Genomic DNA, 17,996 nt, shown 5'->3' with positions numbered 1-17,996 from the left:
AAAAAAAAAATCAGCATTAGCTTATCACCTGGAAAGTCAGTTTGCATAGTTGTTATGATCATGTCCTCTGAGATCATCTACCTCTTCTGAGTCAATTACTGCACCACCAAATACAAAGGATGTGACCTTGAGCAAGCTACCTAACTTTCCTTGACTCATTTTTATTTTTTATATTTACTTTATGAAAGTATCTGGCTCACAGGGTGTTTGCGAAGATTGCATTATATAACATTTGCAAAGCACTTAGCATAGTGACACACACATAAAGCTTAATCACACAAATAATCAATTGCCACTGTATAAATTCTGCAAAGAAAATTTAAAGGATGTTATGGTATCACAGAACAGAAGGTTCTAGCCTAATCAGGAGGGTCAGCAATGTGCATAGTACTCTGCAAATCACCAATACCAGCATCTCCACAATTTATCTAGTGTGGGAGGAAACCCATGTGAAGGTCTGATGATGATAGTGTGGAAAAAGGATTTCAGAAGCTACATTAGAAATCTCTTCTCTGTTTTTTGTTTTTTATGTTTGTTTTTGTTATGTTTTGTTTTGTTTTGTTTTAAGTAAGGCAATATCCATTCAGTGTTGTGTGTGAATTTGTGGAAATCATTTGCCTGAGAGTAGCTCAGTAGGTAATGAGAGGTCAAGGAATTTTGCTTATATTATAAACCTATGATAATTTTAAGCTTAAAAAACTATTCCCCCTGTCTTATTTAATTTTTTTTAGGAAGTGAAGCAATTTGAAAGGAACTTAAATATATACTGAAGAGTGGAAACCACTGCTCAAAGAAAAAAGATAACCAAAATAAAACAAAACAGAAGTTATTGAATTTCTAAGCTATAAATCCTGATGGCTTTTCAGGAGTCAGTCAGTTTCATTGTTCTGACCCAGACACCTGCATTTAATAACTTTCTAAACCATGCCTAATATACAGCTGCAAACCTTTCACCTACTGACACATCACAAAACACTGATAGTTAGGTTGATGGCACCCAATGGCCTCCTGCTCTGCCCCAGGATTAACATGCCTACTGGTCCTTCTTGCTGGAAAATCTCTCTGCTCTGCCTGGGCCATTGCGGATTCAAGGGGGATTTGAGAGGCTGTGCAGCTACCTTCCTGGAAGGCTATCTGGGTATGGTTGCTAAAATGGAAATTGTAAACAGAATAACTCTACCTAGGCATTCATGCTTTAAGATGATTATCTCAAGCACCAGGCCTTGGAAAGCTACAGTGATAAACCACTGACTTAACAAGTGGGGAAAGGTAGTCAAGTGAACACAGGAGGAAATTGGTACTTAATTCAAAAACATCTATGGATCTTCTCCACCAAAGCACCAATAAATAAATCTTCAGGGCACACAGAAATGCTCCAGCACTTTCTCATACACTCCCAAAGCTATATTTTGTTTTGTTTTATTTTATTTTGTCTTGTCTTCAAAGCTTTCAGTAATCATAATTTGCACATAACTTCCCTGATAGACACATATTGGGGTAAAGTGAGGGGCCAGATCAGTCGCTGCTCAGAGAGCCCACCTCTAATAAGTGAGGAAAGCAACTGTGGACATAGGATGCTATGTACCTCTCGCAGAATCCCTTTCCCTACACAGATTTGTAGGTATGGCAACTGAGTACACATATTGGAAGGCTTTCAAAACTTGGCTGAAGAATCTATCTTATAAATATGTTGAAAAAGCAAAAAAAACCATTGAAATTCAGTTTATATCTACCCCCAACCTGCCCCAGATGAGACAATTGCAGTAATTGCTTCTCTTGCAAAACATTTTCTAAGTGCCAAATTATGTAGGGAATGAAGCGTTACCTAGCAATATGGCCAACTTTCAATTATCCATGGTAATGGGAGACAGGGATATGAGAGAGAATTAAAATTCACAGGCTGTTCCCAAACTTGAGTTTAATCATCTATATCACTCTCCTCTTGCACTAAGCCTGTTGGAAGTGCTACCTTGAGATGAAGTCCTCTGATTCAAGTTTCATTTCTTTTCATATTCCTTGTCTTCCAAATAGGGGAAAATACAGGAAGCTTTATTCCATTCTTCAAACTTTAAAAACTTATAAAAGACTTGGATCATAGAAGATGCTCAAAAAATACTGAACTATTAGAAGATGGGTGTTTTGAGATGGTCAAAGTTTGGTATTGTGGAGAGAAGGAGCTACATAATTTGTGAGCTGGGAGCTAGATATTATTCTAACTTATTTTTGCAGGTGAGGCTAGCCTATGGTTATCAAGAAATTCAGTTTCTATTGAATTTCTTCCTATATCCCATATGTGTGAAAATGGTTTGTGGAACAGAGACAAGTCAAGACCCGGGTTTTAAGATTAAGGATATCCATTTTTGAGGCTCATGTAATATGGATCTAAATTTCTGAAAGTGATTGCTATTTATCAAGTTCAATTTATCTCATCATAAAAATTGTATAGGCTGAAACATTATCAGTAATTTTCTAGGAGCTGCTCCTTCCTATGAGCCTAGATAACAAAAGGCAGGTTCCTGCTACCACCCTTGGGCCTGTCTCCTCCCAACTGATGATTTACTCACCACTGGTAGATTCAGTATGGTGGTGTTGACTTTTTGCATTCTACCCAATTTGAAGAATAATTGACATATAATAAACTGCACATATATAAAGAATATGTCTTAATAAGTTTTAGCATGTATATGCAACTCTGAAACCATCACCACAATCAAGTTAATGAAAAGGTCCCCCAAATTTCCTCATGCCCCTTTGTAATTCCTCCTCCCAGCACCCTCCCATCAGGCAACCACTGATCTGCCTCTCATCACTACAGACTTCGCATTTTCTTGAATTTTGTATAAATGGAATCATACGGTAGGTACTCTTTTATTGCCTGATTTCTTTTTTTTTATTTTATTGATAAATTCACATACCATACAGTCACCCACAGCGTACAATCAATTGTTCACAGTATCATCATATAGTTGTGCATTCATCTCCACAATCAATTTTTGAACATTTTCATTACTCCAAAAAAAAAAAAAATAAAATAAAATAAAATAAGAACAAAAATAAAAGGAAAAAAAGAACACCCCAAACATGCCATTCCCCCATCCCCAGTACTATTCATTTAGTTTTCGTCCCCATTTTTCTGCTCATCTGTCCTTACACTGGATAAAGGGAGTGTGATCCACAAGGTTTTCACAATCACAGAGTCACACCATGTAAGCTACATAGTTATACAATCATCTTCAAGAATAAAGGCTACTGGGTTGCAGTTCAACAGTTTCAGGTACTTCCTTCTAGCTATTCCAATACACTAAAAACTAAAAAGGGATATAACACATAAGAATAACCTCCAGAATGACCTCTTGACTCCATTTGAAATCTCTCAGTATCTGAGACTTTATTTTGTTTCATTTCTCTTCCCCCTTTTGGTCAAGAAGACCTTCTCAATCCCATGATGCCGAGTCCAGGCTCATCCCCGGGAGTCATGTCCCATGTAGTGGGGAGTTGCCTAATTTATTTTACTCAACATAATTATTTTGATATTTCTCAAGGTTGCTTAATGTATCAACAGCTCATTCATTTTATATTATTATGATATAATTCACATACCGTGAAATTCACCCTTTTAAAGTATACAATTCAGTGTTGTTTAGTATATTCATAAAGTTGCATAACCATCGCCACTAATTCCAGAATACTTTCATCTCCCCAAAATGAAATCCTGTACCCGACAATATAATCCACTTTCTGTCTCTATGGATTTGCCTATTCTGGACATTTCATATAAATTCAATATACAATACGCAGTCTTTTGTATAAGGTTCTTTCACTTAGCATGATTTTTTTTTCAAGTTTCCTCCATGTTGTAGCATATATTAGTGCTTTATTCCTTTTTTTTAATTACAGAATAACATTCCATTGTATGGTTATACTACACCTTGTTTATCTATTCATCAGTTGATAAACACTTGCATTGTCTCCATTTGGGCACTATTATTCATACGCTGCTATGACCATTCCTCTACAAGGGTTACATGAATATATATTTTCAATTCTCTAGGGTATATACCTAGGAATAGAATTGTTGGGTGATATGGTAATTCTATGTTTCATTTTTTGAGGAAATGCCAAACAGTTTTCTAAAGCAGCTGCTTTAGACTTTCACATTTCCGCAAGCAATACGTGTGGGTTCCAATTTATCTACATCCTCACCAACACTTGTCATTATCTATCTATTTTATTATCGTGATCCTAGAGAGTGTGAAGTGGTATTTCATTGTAGTTTTGATTTTCATTCCCTACTAACAATGTAGAGCATCTTTTCATGTGCTTGTTGGTCTTTTGCATGTTTTCTTTGGAGAAATGCCTGTTCAAATCCTTTGCCCATTTTTAAGCTGGGTTATTTTCCTTTCATTGCTGACCTGAAAGTGGTTGTTATATATTTTGGATACATTATCAGATATATTATTTGCAAATATTTTCTTCCATTCTGTCGGTTGTCCTATCACTTTCTTGGTAGTGTCCACTGAAGCATAAAATTTTAAATTTTGATTATGTCCAATTTTTCTATTTTTCCTTTGGTTGCTTGTACTTTAGCTGCTATGTCTAGGAAACCATTGCTTAGCCCTAAGTCATAAACACTTACACCTCTGTTTCTTCTAATTGTTTTGAAATGTTCTCTCATACATTTAGGTCTCTGATACATCTTGAGTTAATATTTCTATATCTTGTGAAGTAAAGGTCCAACTTCATTCTTTTGCATATGAATTTCCAGTTGTCCCAGGACCATTTATTGAAAAAACTATTTCTCCATTGAATGGTCTTCTCACTCTTGTTGAAAATGAATTGACCATAACTGCATGGGGTTTTTTCTGTATTCTCTGTTCTATTTCATTGATCTATCTGTCTATCCTTATTCCAGTATCATGGTCTTTACTACTGTCGCTTTCTGGGAAGTTTGGAAGTCAGAAAATGTGATGACTCTAACCTCATTCTTCTTTTTCAAGATTATTTTGGCTACTCTGGGAATTCATTCATTTTTATTGCTGGGTAGTATTCCATTGTATGGATACCCTGAAAATGCTTTATCAGTTCACCTATTGATAGACATTTGGTTAGTTTTCAGTTTGTAGCTATAATAAATAAAACTTTTGTGAATGTTTGTGTATATATCTTTGTATAGAAATATGTTTTTTTCTGTGAATACCAAAGCCTTAAATTACAACAGATCACCTAGATATTAAATGTCTGTGGGCCAGGTCATTATCAGGTGTATATGGAAAATAAACATGGACTTAAGACCAATTGATTGGTACATAAACAAAACAAATGGAATGGAGTTAGTCAGAAAACACTCTGCTTTGAAAAAATAAAAGTAGATCTTTGGTTGAGAGTTAGAAAAGGAAAAAGTAGGAGAAAGTGTTTGAGCTCTGATTTTATTTACAATTTTATTTTAGTATATTATTTCACTTGTTGATATCTAAGTGCAAGATTCTTCAAAAATAGACATGTCAGATATCAAGCCCACTTATGCACCCTTAACTGGACCAGGGATCATAGGTTAAACGCCTATCAATCTGATGGGCAAGCTCAGAGATATGCTTGCGATTGGAACTAATCAGCTCTTCAGACATAATGAGTCATAGTTCATTTCCATATCCCACAAATCAATATAAAATGATGATGGAGAAACACTGATTTGTTTACAGTAGCACTCTTCTTGGGAGGATGTGGCAGGGGGTGGCAGGAAGCAGCAGCATCTGAATTTTTGTGCATGCTCTCTTGAACTATTTTGTTCTTGATTTTTGAAATAGAGAATGATAATTAAGGTCATGGGAGCTGGCTGAGATCGGGCAGCTAATTCACAGGTGTGGGAAACATCTGAGTCAACCCCTTCCAGTGGTGAAGTTGCCAAGACGAGCACCTGGCTGTGCATAGGAGTTGCTTTGTCTGCCAAAATCATTGCTGTGAAAATGATCGGCAGAATGAACAACCATGCAAAGACTGAGCAGAACTGAGCACTGAATGGAAAGAGGACCCTGAGGATAGAAAATCCAAGGTGGAGAACTAAACGTTGGAGCAAATGCGCTGCTTTAAATGCAGCAAGCAAAATAACTTTTTGATTGCTGTTGTTAAAGATTTTTAGCATTGTTAGCAGTGGAGAATCACTGTCACTTTATTTAAACAACGGTCCAAACCATGTGATAACACATGCTTTGTGTATAATATTAGTATGGCAAGAAATCTTAAAACTCATTTGTATTAAATGGCTTGTCTGAGATTTTAATACCCCACAGCAGGGAATTAAGCTAGTGTTGACCCACAGAGAGCCAATGGTGTAGATAAACTATATAACACATTTCTGATGAATTACAACGATAAACGTGTTACAATCACATGCATTTTTATAAAGGCCAAACATAGGAAGCAGAGAGAAATCAGAGAGAAGGAAATGCCAAGTGTGGCTTTGCAGAGAAAGATTTCATTTGTGAAGGATAGAGACTTCAGGTAGAAGGCAGAGAGGTATAGACTAGCATTTCATGTTCATGCAACTGTATGGAGATATGCCATTCACGGGCATTTCAACTTTATTTATATTTTAAAATGCCTACTTCTCTTCTAGTGGTTCTTTGCATATGCCCTGAATAGGGCCAAATTTCAAGAATTTTCATTGTGCAGCCATATTGAGATCATTCCCTATTATTATAGTGCTCACTTTGTAGAATTCCACTTAGTGACTGTGCCAGTTTGAATGTATTGTATCCCCTAAATGCCATTATCATTGATGTAGTCTTGTGGGGCAGATGTTTTGGTGCTGATTAGATTTGCTTGGAATGTGCCCCACCCAGCTGTGGGTGATAACTCTGATGAGATGTTCCCATGGAGGCGTGGCCCCACCCACTCAGGGTGGGCCTTGATCAGTGGAGCCATATAAATGAGCTGACTCAAAGAGAAGGAACTCAGTGCAGCTGTGAGTGACGTTTTGAAGAGGAGCAAGCTTGCTAGAGAGGAACGTCCTGGGAGAAAGCCGTTTGAGGCCGGAGCTTTGGAGCAGAAGCCAGCCACGTTCCTTCTCAGCTAACAGAGGTTTTCTGGATGCCATTGGCCATCCTCCAGTGAAAGTACCCGATTACTGATGTGTTACCTTGGACACTTTATGGCCTTAAGACTGTAACTGTAAACCCCCTTTTTATAAAGGCCAATCCATCTCTGGTGTTTTGCATTCTGCAGCATTAGCAAACTAGAACAGTGACTATAGTAGATTGTTTCATTTATTCAAAACAGTTTCTTTCCCCTCTGTCTTCACAATGATTTGCTCTGAATGAAATATACTTTTCCACCCCATTTATGTTGGCCTTGACTTGCACTGATGAATGAGTGGGAAAAAATGATAGGGGACCAGTTCTGAGCCATGTCCTTAAGACACAGATTACCTCTCATCTTTCTCAAGCTCCTTGATCCATAACTAGATCAGCAGATCTGCCAACCTATGAGTGTGAAATAAAATGTTTGTTGTCATAAGCCACTGAGATTTGGGGATTGATTTTTATACAGCATTATTGTAGCAAAAGCTAATAGAAAAACTGTGCTCATTATTATGAACTACTGCAAACTAATTATTGGGGCTTCAAATGCGATTGAGTTTTTGAAGCATCCTAAAACTGTAGTTGTTAAGCATATTTATGGGACTAAAAATGAAAATGTTTACCAGGTGGAATAACTGCTACAAAATAAGATTTCTATGGTCATGTGGGATAGACTCTTTCAATGACAATGTGAGGGGAATGTAGAAGAATACAATTAAAAAGGCTCTAAGTAACATTAACAGGATGAGAGATCCACATTATTTTGGGCTTTGTAACAAATGTTTGTGATATGTGACAGACGTCTAAGGTGAACTACTTTTCCAGGCTACCCTATATAAAATTTGAATTCCTCTTTATCCCTGAAAGTACTCATTTTCTACTCTGCTTTATTTTCTTATCATTATCTAACACACTTTAAATAACCACTTGTGTATCGTGTTCATTATGTATATCCAGAGAATGCGAGCTCTATGAAGTCAGGATTGTGATCTATTTTGTTTGTGGCATATTTCCATTTTCTAGAATAGTGGCCTGGCAAATCATAGTCACTGAATAAATATTTATTGAAAAATAAAGGAATAAACAGCTAGAGCAGAAAGGAAATTGCTTACTTGCTTTATTGGGGAGGATAATGGGGGGTAGTTCACCTAATCAAATCAATAATTGTAGGGATCAGGTCCTCAGTGACTGGAATTGCACCATTAATGCCTCTAGAACTCTCTTTCTCTCTCTCTGTCCATTTTTCAGCCTGTTTGTCTCTGCTTTACTCCCACTGTAGATGTCTTCCTCCATGGAACTAGGAAATATGGCCACTGGCAGCTCCAGAAATACAGCATCTCAGTAAAACAACGTGGAAGGGAAAGACAATGCGTTTTCTTCCTGAGACCCCACAGCAATTCCCAGAAAGGACGATGCTTGGGTCATTTTCTCACTCTTTGTAAGAATTACTAGAGTTGGGGAGGACAGATAATATGACTGGTAAGCCTTGAACACATTCTCATTCACAGATTGGTGGGGGATGGTGGATCGGTGTTTTTAGTAGTTTACGGTTTGAAGCTTGATCCAAATGAAAGAAGGTGAGGTGGTTCTGTAAATATAAGGAAGCTTGGTAGAAAATATATCACATGAGCAGTATGGGTTCAATGCCACTTGTAGACAATGGGTAATTCCACATCTTATATCAGGGTAAGCTATTTTTAATAAATAAATACACTCTTTCCTACTGAATCTGGGTGTGGCCTTGAATCTATCTCACTGAGTCGATATGATTTTATAGTCCTTCTCTGTATAGACCTCAATACATCTCTATAAATTGATTGATATAGGCCCTCAGGGAAGCCAGGAATCCAGAGAGTAGACAAGGATTTGAAAGCTCAATAGGATATTGAGTAGACTTTCACAAATTTTCTCTGACAAATTCTGATTTGTCTTTTAGAAGCTGCAACTCAGAGTGTGTTCCTGGAGAGACAACTGAGTCAGACATAGACCGTCCTCCTCTTCAACTCTCCAAACTCTCAACAAATATATCATTTGTTTGATGGATTTTATTCAGATGATTATGTTTCTGAATGGCAGATAAGGCCACAGCCACTATTGCACCCCAAATACTGTTATTACTGTTTGATACCTATTAATCACTTGCTCATTTTCCCTGGGAGCTCTTTCCACAATCTGTTTTCCAGCATCCCAATTTGAAAAACTTTAATATGAAGTCAGTTTTCATTCAGTGATATTAAATATTTTCTTCCTTCTTTGTAAAATTGAGAACTTATGTTTTCCAAGTTGTAAACTTAACTGAACATAATTTGGACAAAAATAATTGTCCTAAAGAGCTTTCAGGATGTACTGTGATCTATGTTAGTAGAAATGTTTCATCTATTGAAATTAACTGAACTATTTCAAAACATCAGTTTGTGGGACTCTTGTTAGCCATACTCATTTATGTTTCCTGTTAAACACTATGTAATAGATGTTGGTGATTGGGCTCTAAAACATTTACATGCATCAGTTAGTTACTGCACTTTTATGGGAAGAGTCATTAATTTCTTCAAAAAGATGTCTTCCCCCTCCACCCCCAACCCCCCCTCCCACTAGAATACCCAAGGCTGCTTCTCTTTTTGCCATTTCTACAGCGGGGGATATCTGTGTTAAACATTTTTCTCTGGCACTGAGTGTAGACTGTCTAAAAACCGAGTTACGAGTCCTGTGCTGAGGGAAGTAACTAATCTAGATTTTGTGGTCATTTGAGAGAAGGCTCTCCCTGGCCAGTTCAGTGTGAGGGTTGTGAGGGTTGTGGGCTGCAGATAATTATGCTAATTATTTTTTACCATCACTTGACTGTATAAAGCTAGGCCTGTTTTCTCTACCAGTTCACTGAATGTGGTGATATGCCCTACCCTTATATTAATGTGTGATAGGATTTCTGTCAGTGTTCTTTCCAAATCCAAACTTTCTAGAGAAATTTGGCAACGACATTTGCCATTATTCCCGTATGATTTTCTCCAGGAATCTGGTATCTAGGCTGTCGGGATCCTCGTTAGTAGTTTCTACTTTTTTTTCTTTAAATTTGCAAGAAGTGTAATTTATATATATCAAGGAATTCAAACCTTTTGTTAAAAGTTTGGTTTCAGGGCAGCATTCACCCTTCTTCTGTTTCACAGTTCTAGGTGATATAAGTATGTTACAAAGAAGTAAATGTATTGGGACAAAATATGAGCTTGGTTACTGGTTAGGCTGAAGAGGAGAACATGGGAAGATTTACACCTCTCTTGCCAAATCCAGATCTTGAGATGCATAATTTTGTTCTTTTATTTACCCAATCAATTGCAGCAGGGGACTCTGGAAGTGCTAGAACCTAGACGGTTCTGGATTTACAGAGGCAGGCCACGCTTAACATCCCTGGAAACTGGACGGATAAGCGTCCAGTGTGCCCAGGGACAGACAGGCCTGCGAGGGCCAGAAACAAAGGGTGATCCTAACAGGACTTAACCCACTGGGAATATGGAACTATTAGATCAGCCACTAGTCCTCTGATAAGGAAAAGTCAGAAAGGGGGATAAATTAAAGGACCAATATTTTTTTACCCCCATGTTTTCCCATTACAGGAGATAAAAGAAAGTATCCTGAAATTTTCAGGATAATATCTCTGCTGTGTTGAATCTTTCTATTTACATATAGGTAAGACTTGTTCAAAAACTTAGAATAGCAAGGTAACAATGATTTAGAGATTACATGACTTAAAATCAAGGTGTGCTGTCCCTGTCTAGAAGTAAGATTCATAATATTGGGCATTAATATTTTGAACAGTTGCATTGATTTTTGAGCCAGAAAAGACAATACTCTTGCATTGTTCACATAATTTATTATAAAATATATGTGTGTGCAACAACTCTTTAGAATCTTTTGCCAAACTTGGTATTTCTGGCTGTTTGTCCAGAATAAATCCCCAGAAAGGGTATTTTCACATGAGTTTGACTTTTTTGGTCAATACTATTACTGAAATCTGAAGAAATTAAGGGGTTGCACCCAACACCATACTCCACTGTCTCTCCAAGAATTCTCAGTTTTCAGTTGAGATGCATTTTCACATTTGAGATATAGCTCAAGGAAAACATACTCAAATGCAATAGCTTACCAGTATGTGAATTAGTTGAATGGTTGTTGCAGTGAAAAGAATTTAATAATTTTCCTATGAATATTAACTATTTAACATACCCAGTATTTGCTTGTCTTCCTTCTTCTATGTAATATATTTTGGAAAACAGAAAGAGAAAGAGTTAGAATCTGGAATAAATGTGTTACAAAGATTGCATAGATTTAAGGCTGGGATAGATGATGTCCAAAGACATTTAAGGTTACTGCTTTACATAGTTTGATATCCTGTACCAGCAACTTATTGTGGGCATTTAGGGATATTGCAACAATGAAGAACTATCTGGTTAAAGATTTCCTTGTTTCTTATGTGGCTTTCACTGATAACCAATATAATAAGGGATCCCTAAATTATCATGTAATATTTAGAAAGCTACATTTCTATATATATGTATATATATGTCTGCCTGTGTATTTATAATAACCTGCAGAGTATTCAAAATCTCCCTATGGGGTTGGGATATAATTACTCATTCCCAGAGATCAAGGTATTTTTAAAGTTCTGCTCTATGACAGCAAGGAAGTACTTTACTGGCTGTTCTTCTCAAAGGCTTATCAAAACATGAAATGCCTATGAAAGGATATGCAGCATGCCAATTTCATATATTGCCTCTACTTTGCAGAGATGAGCTCACAGCTTCTCTCATTTACATCTTTCCTAAACAAAACCTTCCAAAACTTAATCTGAAAATGGTTGCAAGGAAGTATGGCTGTAATGAGGCTGAGCCACACGTAGGAGCCTCTCCTTTACTAACCTTTCACAAGCCATCCGTGGCTTCATCTGGTGCATATGGCTAAGGGGAAGATTATTTCAGGAAGTTGCACTAAGGCTGGATTCATCCCTGCAGAAATCAAGGCAACCACATTCTCTATTTTTATCTGAGACATTTTCTCATGGGGTTAACTGTGTTGCACTGAGCTGGTCCCAAAATCAAACTGATTTAAATTTGAGGAATAAGTCCTTAGTTCTGATCCCAACTGTCCATACTTCACACTTTCCTTCAGCATATATCTTCCCAGAGTGGAGGAGCCACTTGCAACTCAATTCTCTCTCCACCTGCCTTTGAATTCAAGGCCCAAGCCTGAAAAAATTTCTGGATCAAAAGGTATAATTCCATAAAAGTATTTAGCATTTATTGAGCTCCACTTAAATGCTAGGATCTGCATGAAGCATTTTAAATATGTGCTCTTATTTAATCTTTAACATACCTACAAAGAAAGTCTACATACAAAGTCTGTTTGTACAAAGAAACAAAGAAAGTATTTTATAGATGAGAAAACTGAATTCCAAAAGGCAACGTATTTTTTTCTAAGGTTACACAGATAATTAGTGGCAGGGCCAGAATGTGAACTCAAGTTTTCAGGTTTCATTCCTCAAAGTCAACGCTCAGAGGACATAGCTTCAAGGCAACAGCTCTCAAGGCAACTACTTCTGTTATTTGGCCATCGGCCTCATTCCTGAGACAAAATCAACATATTTCACCCTAGTCTTGATAAACCAAGGGCTTAAGCCTTTCTCTCAGCAATATAGTCTGATTTTTAAATATCTGTCCTTGTTCCTAGAATTTTCTTCCTCATGTACTTATTGTGACACGTACTGTCTACTTGCATTCTGGCAGGCATAGATCTCTTAATAGTGTTCAATCTTAAGCTCTCTATTGCTAGGACTCCAAGTTATCACTTGCTGGACATTCCCAAGTTCAAAAATTAACCTGGATCACTACTTACTCTCAGCCATAGAATTCTGTGGCATTACAGAGTTCCCAGTTATCTGATTATGCCAATGTGCATCCAGGTTATAGAGATTTCTTATTTATACCAAATGGAATAATGTAGGGGGTGAACAGGAGAATATGGAAAACCTTCGTACTCCTTTCAGTTTTAGAGCCTGAATATTAAGTCTAAATGTCTGGCCTTTTTCTTATACATTTTCCTTCTCCTTCTTTGTTTTCGCAGACTTTTAAAAAGCTCTCTAATTACAAAAGTGGTCTTGGTTTCTCTGGAACTTTAAAAGAACCACACTTTCTTGGGTGAGTTTGAGTACAATAATGGGCTAGTATTTCTATGGTAGTATTCAGTAAACATTTGTTAAATTAAATATTGCATACTCAAGAAGGGCAATAGATTACATCTTGCACTCTAACACATACAAATTGATAATGGCTGCCTGTGTCACTGGGTGGAAGAGAATTGAAGCCTCTTCAAACTTCATTTGAGAAACAAAGGGTCATGCTGTTAAGTGATGTCTTCCATGACAATGGAAGGGGGAGGGATGATAATATCATATGATTTTGAATTTTCTTAATCAGCACTATGTTTTACTTGCTTTATTGGATGTCTCCCTACTGCTTAGTGTACACTTTCTTCTCTCCCCTAGTACACTGACCTGGTTACAGATTCTAGACTCTTTGTTCATTCCTGTCTTACTGCATTTTAATCCTTATATGTTGTGCCAGTTTGGATCTATTATGGATCCAGAAAAGCAATGTTCTTTAATGCAATCTTGTGGGGGCAAATATATTATGCTTTTCATTAGGGTGGGATCTTTTGATTAGGCTGTTTCTATGGAGATGTGATTCACCCAACTGTGGGTGAGACCTTTTGATTGAATATTTCTGTAGAGATTTGGCCTCACCCATTCAGGGTGCATCTTAATTAGATCAATGGAGTCCTTTAAGAGGTTCAGGAAGAGAGACAGGAGCAGGAGCTGACAAAGATGATTAGAGACGCTTGAAAATGCTGACAGAAGGATGTTTGGTGATGCTAAGCTAAGACAGAAGCCCAGAGACATTGTGGAGAAAGCCATTTGAAACACAACTGGGAGGCAAAGGACCAGCAGACCCCAGCCAAGTGCTTTACCAGCTGACAAAAGTGTTCCGGACAGTATCGGCCTTTCCTCAGTGAAGGTATCCTCTTGCTGATGCCTTAGTTTGGAGACTTTTATGGACTTAGGACTGTAAATATGTAACCAAATAAACCCCTTTATGAAAGCCAATCTATTTCTGGTGTTTTACATAACAACAGCTTTAGCAAACTGGAACATATTTCTACTGAGTAATGAGTTACGCAGCCAACTTAGGAATTCTGGGATGTATTTTGGTTAAACTGAAAGAAACTCTATGGCTATCTTTATCACATTCAAACATCAGACAAGTCATTTAGTATTTGATTATGGGAACCAGCAGAAATGGCAAAGAACCAGAGGAGCTCACAGCAGAGATAACATGCATTTGATTTTGATTGTCTAACAAAGTCCATATGCCTTGAGCAAGGCCCTTTGTGTTCCAAATCTAAACTATAGTTCCAGTTTTATCTCCGTAATTCCTTGAGCATACCTTAAATATTAAAAAAAAATAAAAGAAAATTCTTCTTCCAAACTTTTTTTAAAATAATTATTATCAGGACCTTTTTATGGGCTAGTCCTTAACTTGGGTCCAAATCAGTATTTTTGGTTTGTGCCTATGCTGGACCAATCTCACAGTCAAGTGCCTTGTATTTCTAATGTGACCTCTGTTGGCTCTTTGCCACCATTGGTCTTTAGACTTGGATTATTATTATTTTTTTTTTGCTATAATCATAGTTCTACTATTACTATATGCTAGTTATATAACTTCTCTGAGACTTGATTAAATTATTTGAAAAATGGCTATAATACCAAAAATAGCTACCATACAGATTTACTATAAGTAATAACTGAGCTTATGCATGCAAAACAATTAACACATAGTTAGTTCTCCTAAAGTTGGTGAATTCATTAGTGAATCAATTGAGTCTGTGGGTGATACTGAGATTGCTTTAGTGCAGCTCATTATAAGACCCAAAATAGATAAATTCAGTTGTATATGGTGACATATTTTATACAATTTATTTATTCCATGTCTTTAACTTTTTGCAAATTTTATTAATAAAGCCAGGATAGTCAAATTCTGGGTCTGTTTATAAATAATTCTTGAAAAGTTGTTATTTTCCCTGCCTTATGTTACATTTAGTTGTTAAAGATGCTTGTACTGGTTTCTAGGTCTCGATCCAACATTTGAAAAATTACCGTTTCTTCTGCACCTACTCTCTGTTGGGTACCCTGTTAAACCCACAATATTTGTCAACTCTATTTCTCCTAACAACTTTATGAGCATTTTATTATGTTTGCTTTGCAGATGAGGGAAATGAGTTATTAAGAGTTATTAAGGTCAATATCATATAGTTGAAAAATGAGTTCAGATTGATTTAGTTTCGGCTCGAAGTCCTGCATCACTTCCCTACACATTAAACTAGAGCCCCTTGCATAAGACAGTTCTGTCCAGTTTGTCATTCATTAGTAATACTGGTACCCATAGGATCTTTAAGAGAAAATCATTTTGAAGAACAGCAAGTTTATATATTAATATATTGATTCCCTTATCAAATTTTCATTAGCACTAACTAATATTATGATTGTTGTTAAGTCCATCAAGACACATTGTAGGAGATAAATTCAGATCGTGGCTGTGCAACAAGCAAGTGACTGGACTGAGCTCTGAATAATTAAGTCATTTGCTTTAACAAGTTCTCAATTAGCTTAAATAAAACAAACAGAGGCAAGTAACTCTCCCCCAAAATATATACATAACAATATGGACAAAGGGACCAAACTACCCTCAACAATAAAAATAAGCAAAAATTAAATGACTATAGTGCTTTGGGAAACAAATTTAAATTGTAGTGTGCGGGTTGATATTATCCCTGTTTCATAGGCAGAAGACATAGTAGTGTTTAAACATTGCAAACCAAGGTTTTCTATTCAGTTAAATATATTTTAAGTTAAATATATGTTATATGTCATTGGTGTGTATACTCATCCACACACATAGCGACTTACTTTCTGTCTTGAAATTCTCTGTTTTATGGTGAAGCAATAGCCTCATTTGATTATCTCCAATTAATTTTTGAAAGAATTAATCCATGACTGGAGAACAATAATCATAATTACTCAAACAGCTTTGAACAACCCATGCAATGAAATTGGAAACTGACAAAGTAAAAAGGAGCTGTATTAATTTTAATTAGAAGGAAGGAATGGTATCAGCATATGCTGCACTAACGGAATTCAAACCAGTCCAATTATTGGTGGCATATTACACCTGTAAGCAAATTGCAGAGCTTGTTGCAAGGAATTTGGAAAGCTGCTCATAGTAAATCCGTTATTCATTTGGCTTTTCTACGAAGAACATCAGGCTGGTGAAGCTGATGCTGCCAAGTATGGAAGATACTTTCTTGCCAGTTAAAGATAATCTCTCATAACTGAAATAGAATTAATAACTCATCTTAGCCAGGTGTTGGGTTATTTAAGTAGTTGCTGTAAAGAGAAACTGCTTTGATATCCGAGGCACTGTCTAATTAAACACGTTGTTCATGTCCACATATCAGCTGTTTCTTTTTTTTCACTTTCAGTGGGTTTTAACAAATAAAATGAAATAAGTATGTTCTACTACATTTCCACAGTCTTGAATTTAAAAAAGTAATTAACCAAATAACTGTTAATTATTATTATTATCCTTAATCACTTTAGTCTGTAAAATATTACTTTAGATTTAGAGAAGTAGCTAATGATAAATCTGCCTTGGACCCAATTAATGACAATAATTGGGAACCTGGTAATCTAAATTAATGATAATATTTAAAAATCCATTAGTTTTTAAAACTTTGCATGTATTACCTCATTTAATCTTCACAATCCTGTGATATAGGTACTTTATTAACATTACTTTAAACATAAAGAAACTGAAGCTTAGAGAAGTCAGGAACTAACTTAAAATTATATTAAATTTTAATTCAATTTAATAACTAAAGTGTCTAATGGATGTCTATGGATGCAGAAGGCATTCTAGATGCAGAGGACAAGAGGCATGTGCATTTGGAAATCATACATAAGTTAATACAGCAAAGAGGAAGCCTGGAGTATGACTGAAGTTAAAGCTAGACAATTGACTAAGGAATGTTGGGAAGTACTTTTAATGACAAACCAAGTTACTAGCTTCTCCAAAGGCATTGAAGCCTGGCAGTGACATGTTGAAATGTTACAGTATTATCACCTTAGCACATGAAACAAGAATACAAGATTGGGGAGAGGGAGTGGTTATGGGGTGAATATGCCAAAGAACCAGGGTAAAGATAATTAAAGCATATATTAGAATAGTGACAGTAGAAATAGTGCGAATGGGTGAAACTAAATATTGTCAAGGTAGAAATGACACTACTTATAACTGATGGTTTGTATGTGTGTACCCACGTCTGTGTGTTGCGTTGTATCTGTGAGTTGGGGAGAGGAGAGAATAGAATCCTGAATATGATTTGGAGATTACTAGCACAGATAATAAATAGATGATAATGACAGAGGCTGTATGTAGGGCAATCAGTTTTGAGAGAATGCGTCAGTTAGGTTTGCATTAATGCTGCATAACAATCATCTGATAACTCAGTGTCTTAAAACACCCATTTATCATTGCTCATGAGTTCCCATGTTGACTGGGGCATTAGCTGGACATTTCTTAGGGTCATGTATTGATGATACTACTTAGGGACACTTGTCTGGTAGTTAGATAACTTTTGTCTGATTTCAAATGTTCTCATCTTGGTTGACTGGTTCCGTCATATCACATATCTCTAGCTGGCAATGATAATTAATATATTATCATTGTAAGCCAAGGGAAGAGGAAGTATACACATACAAGCACTTTATAAAAGTCTCTGTTTATGACAAGTTTGCTACTGTCCTATTGACAAAAGCAAGCC

This window comes from Choloepus didactylus, chromosome 6 (assembly GCF_015220235.1).
Source record: "Choloepus didactylus isolate mChoDid1 chromosome 6, mChoDid1.pri, whole genome shotgun sequence".
NCBI lineage: Eukaryota > Metazoa > Chordata > Mammalia > Pilosa > Megalonychidae > Choloepus > Choloepus didactylus.
The sequence above is the reverse complement of the archived record's forward strand: the minus strand, read 5'-3'. Positions refer to the sequence as shown.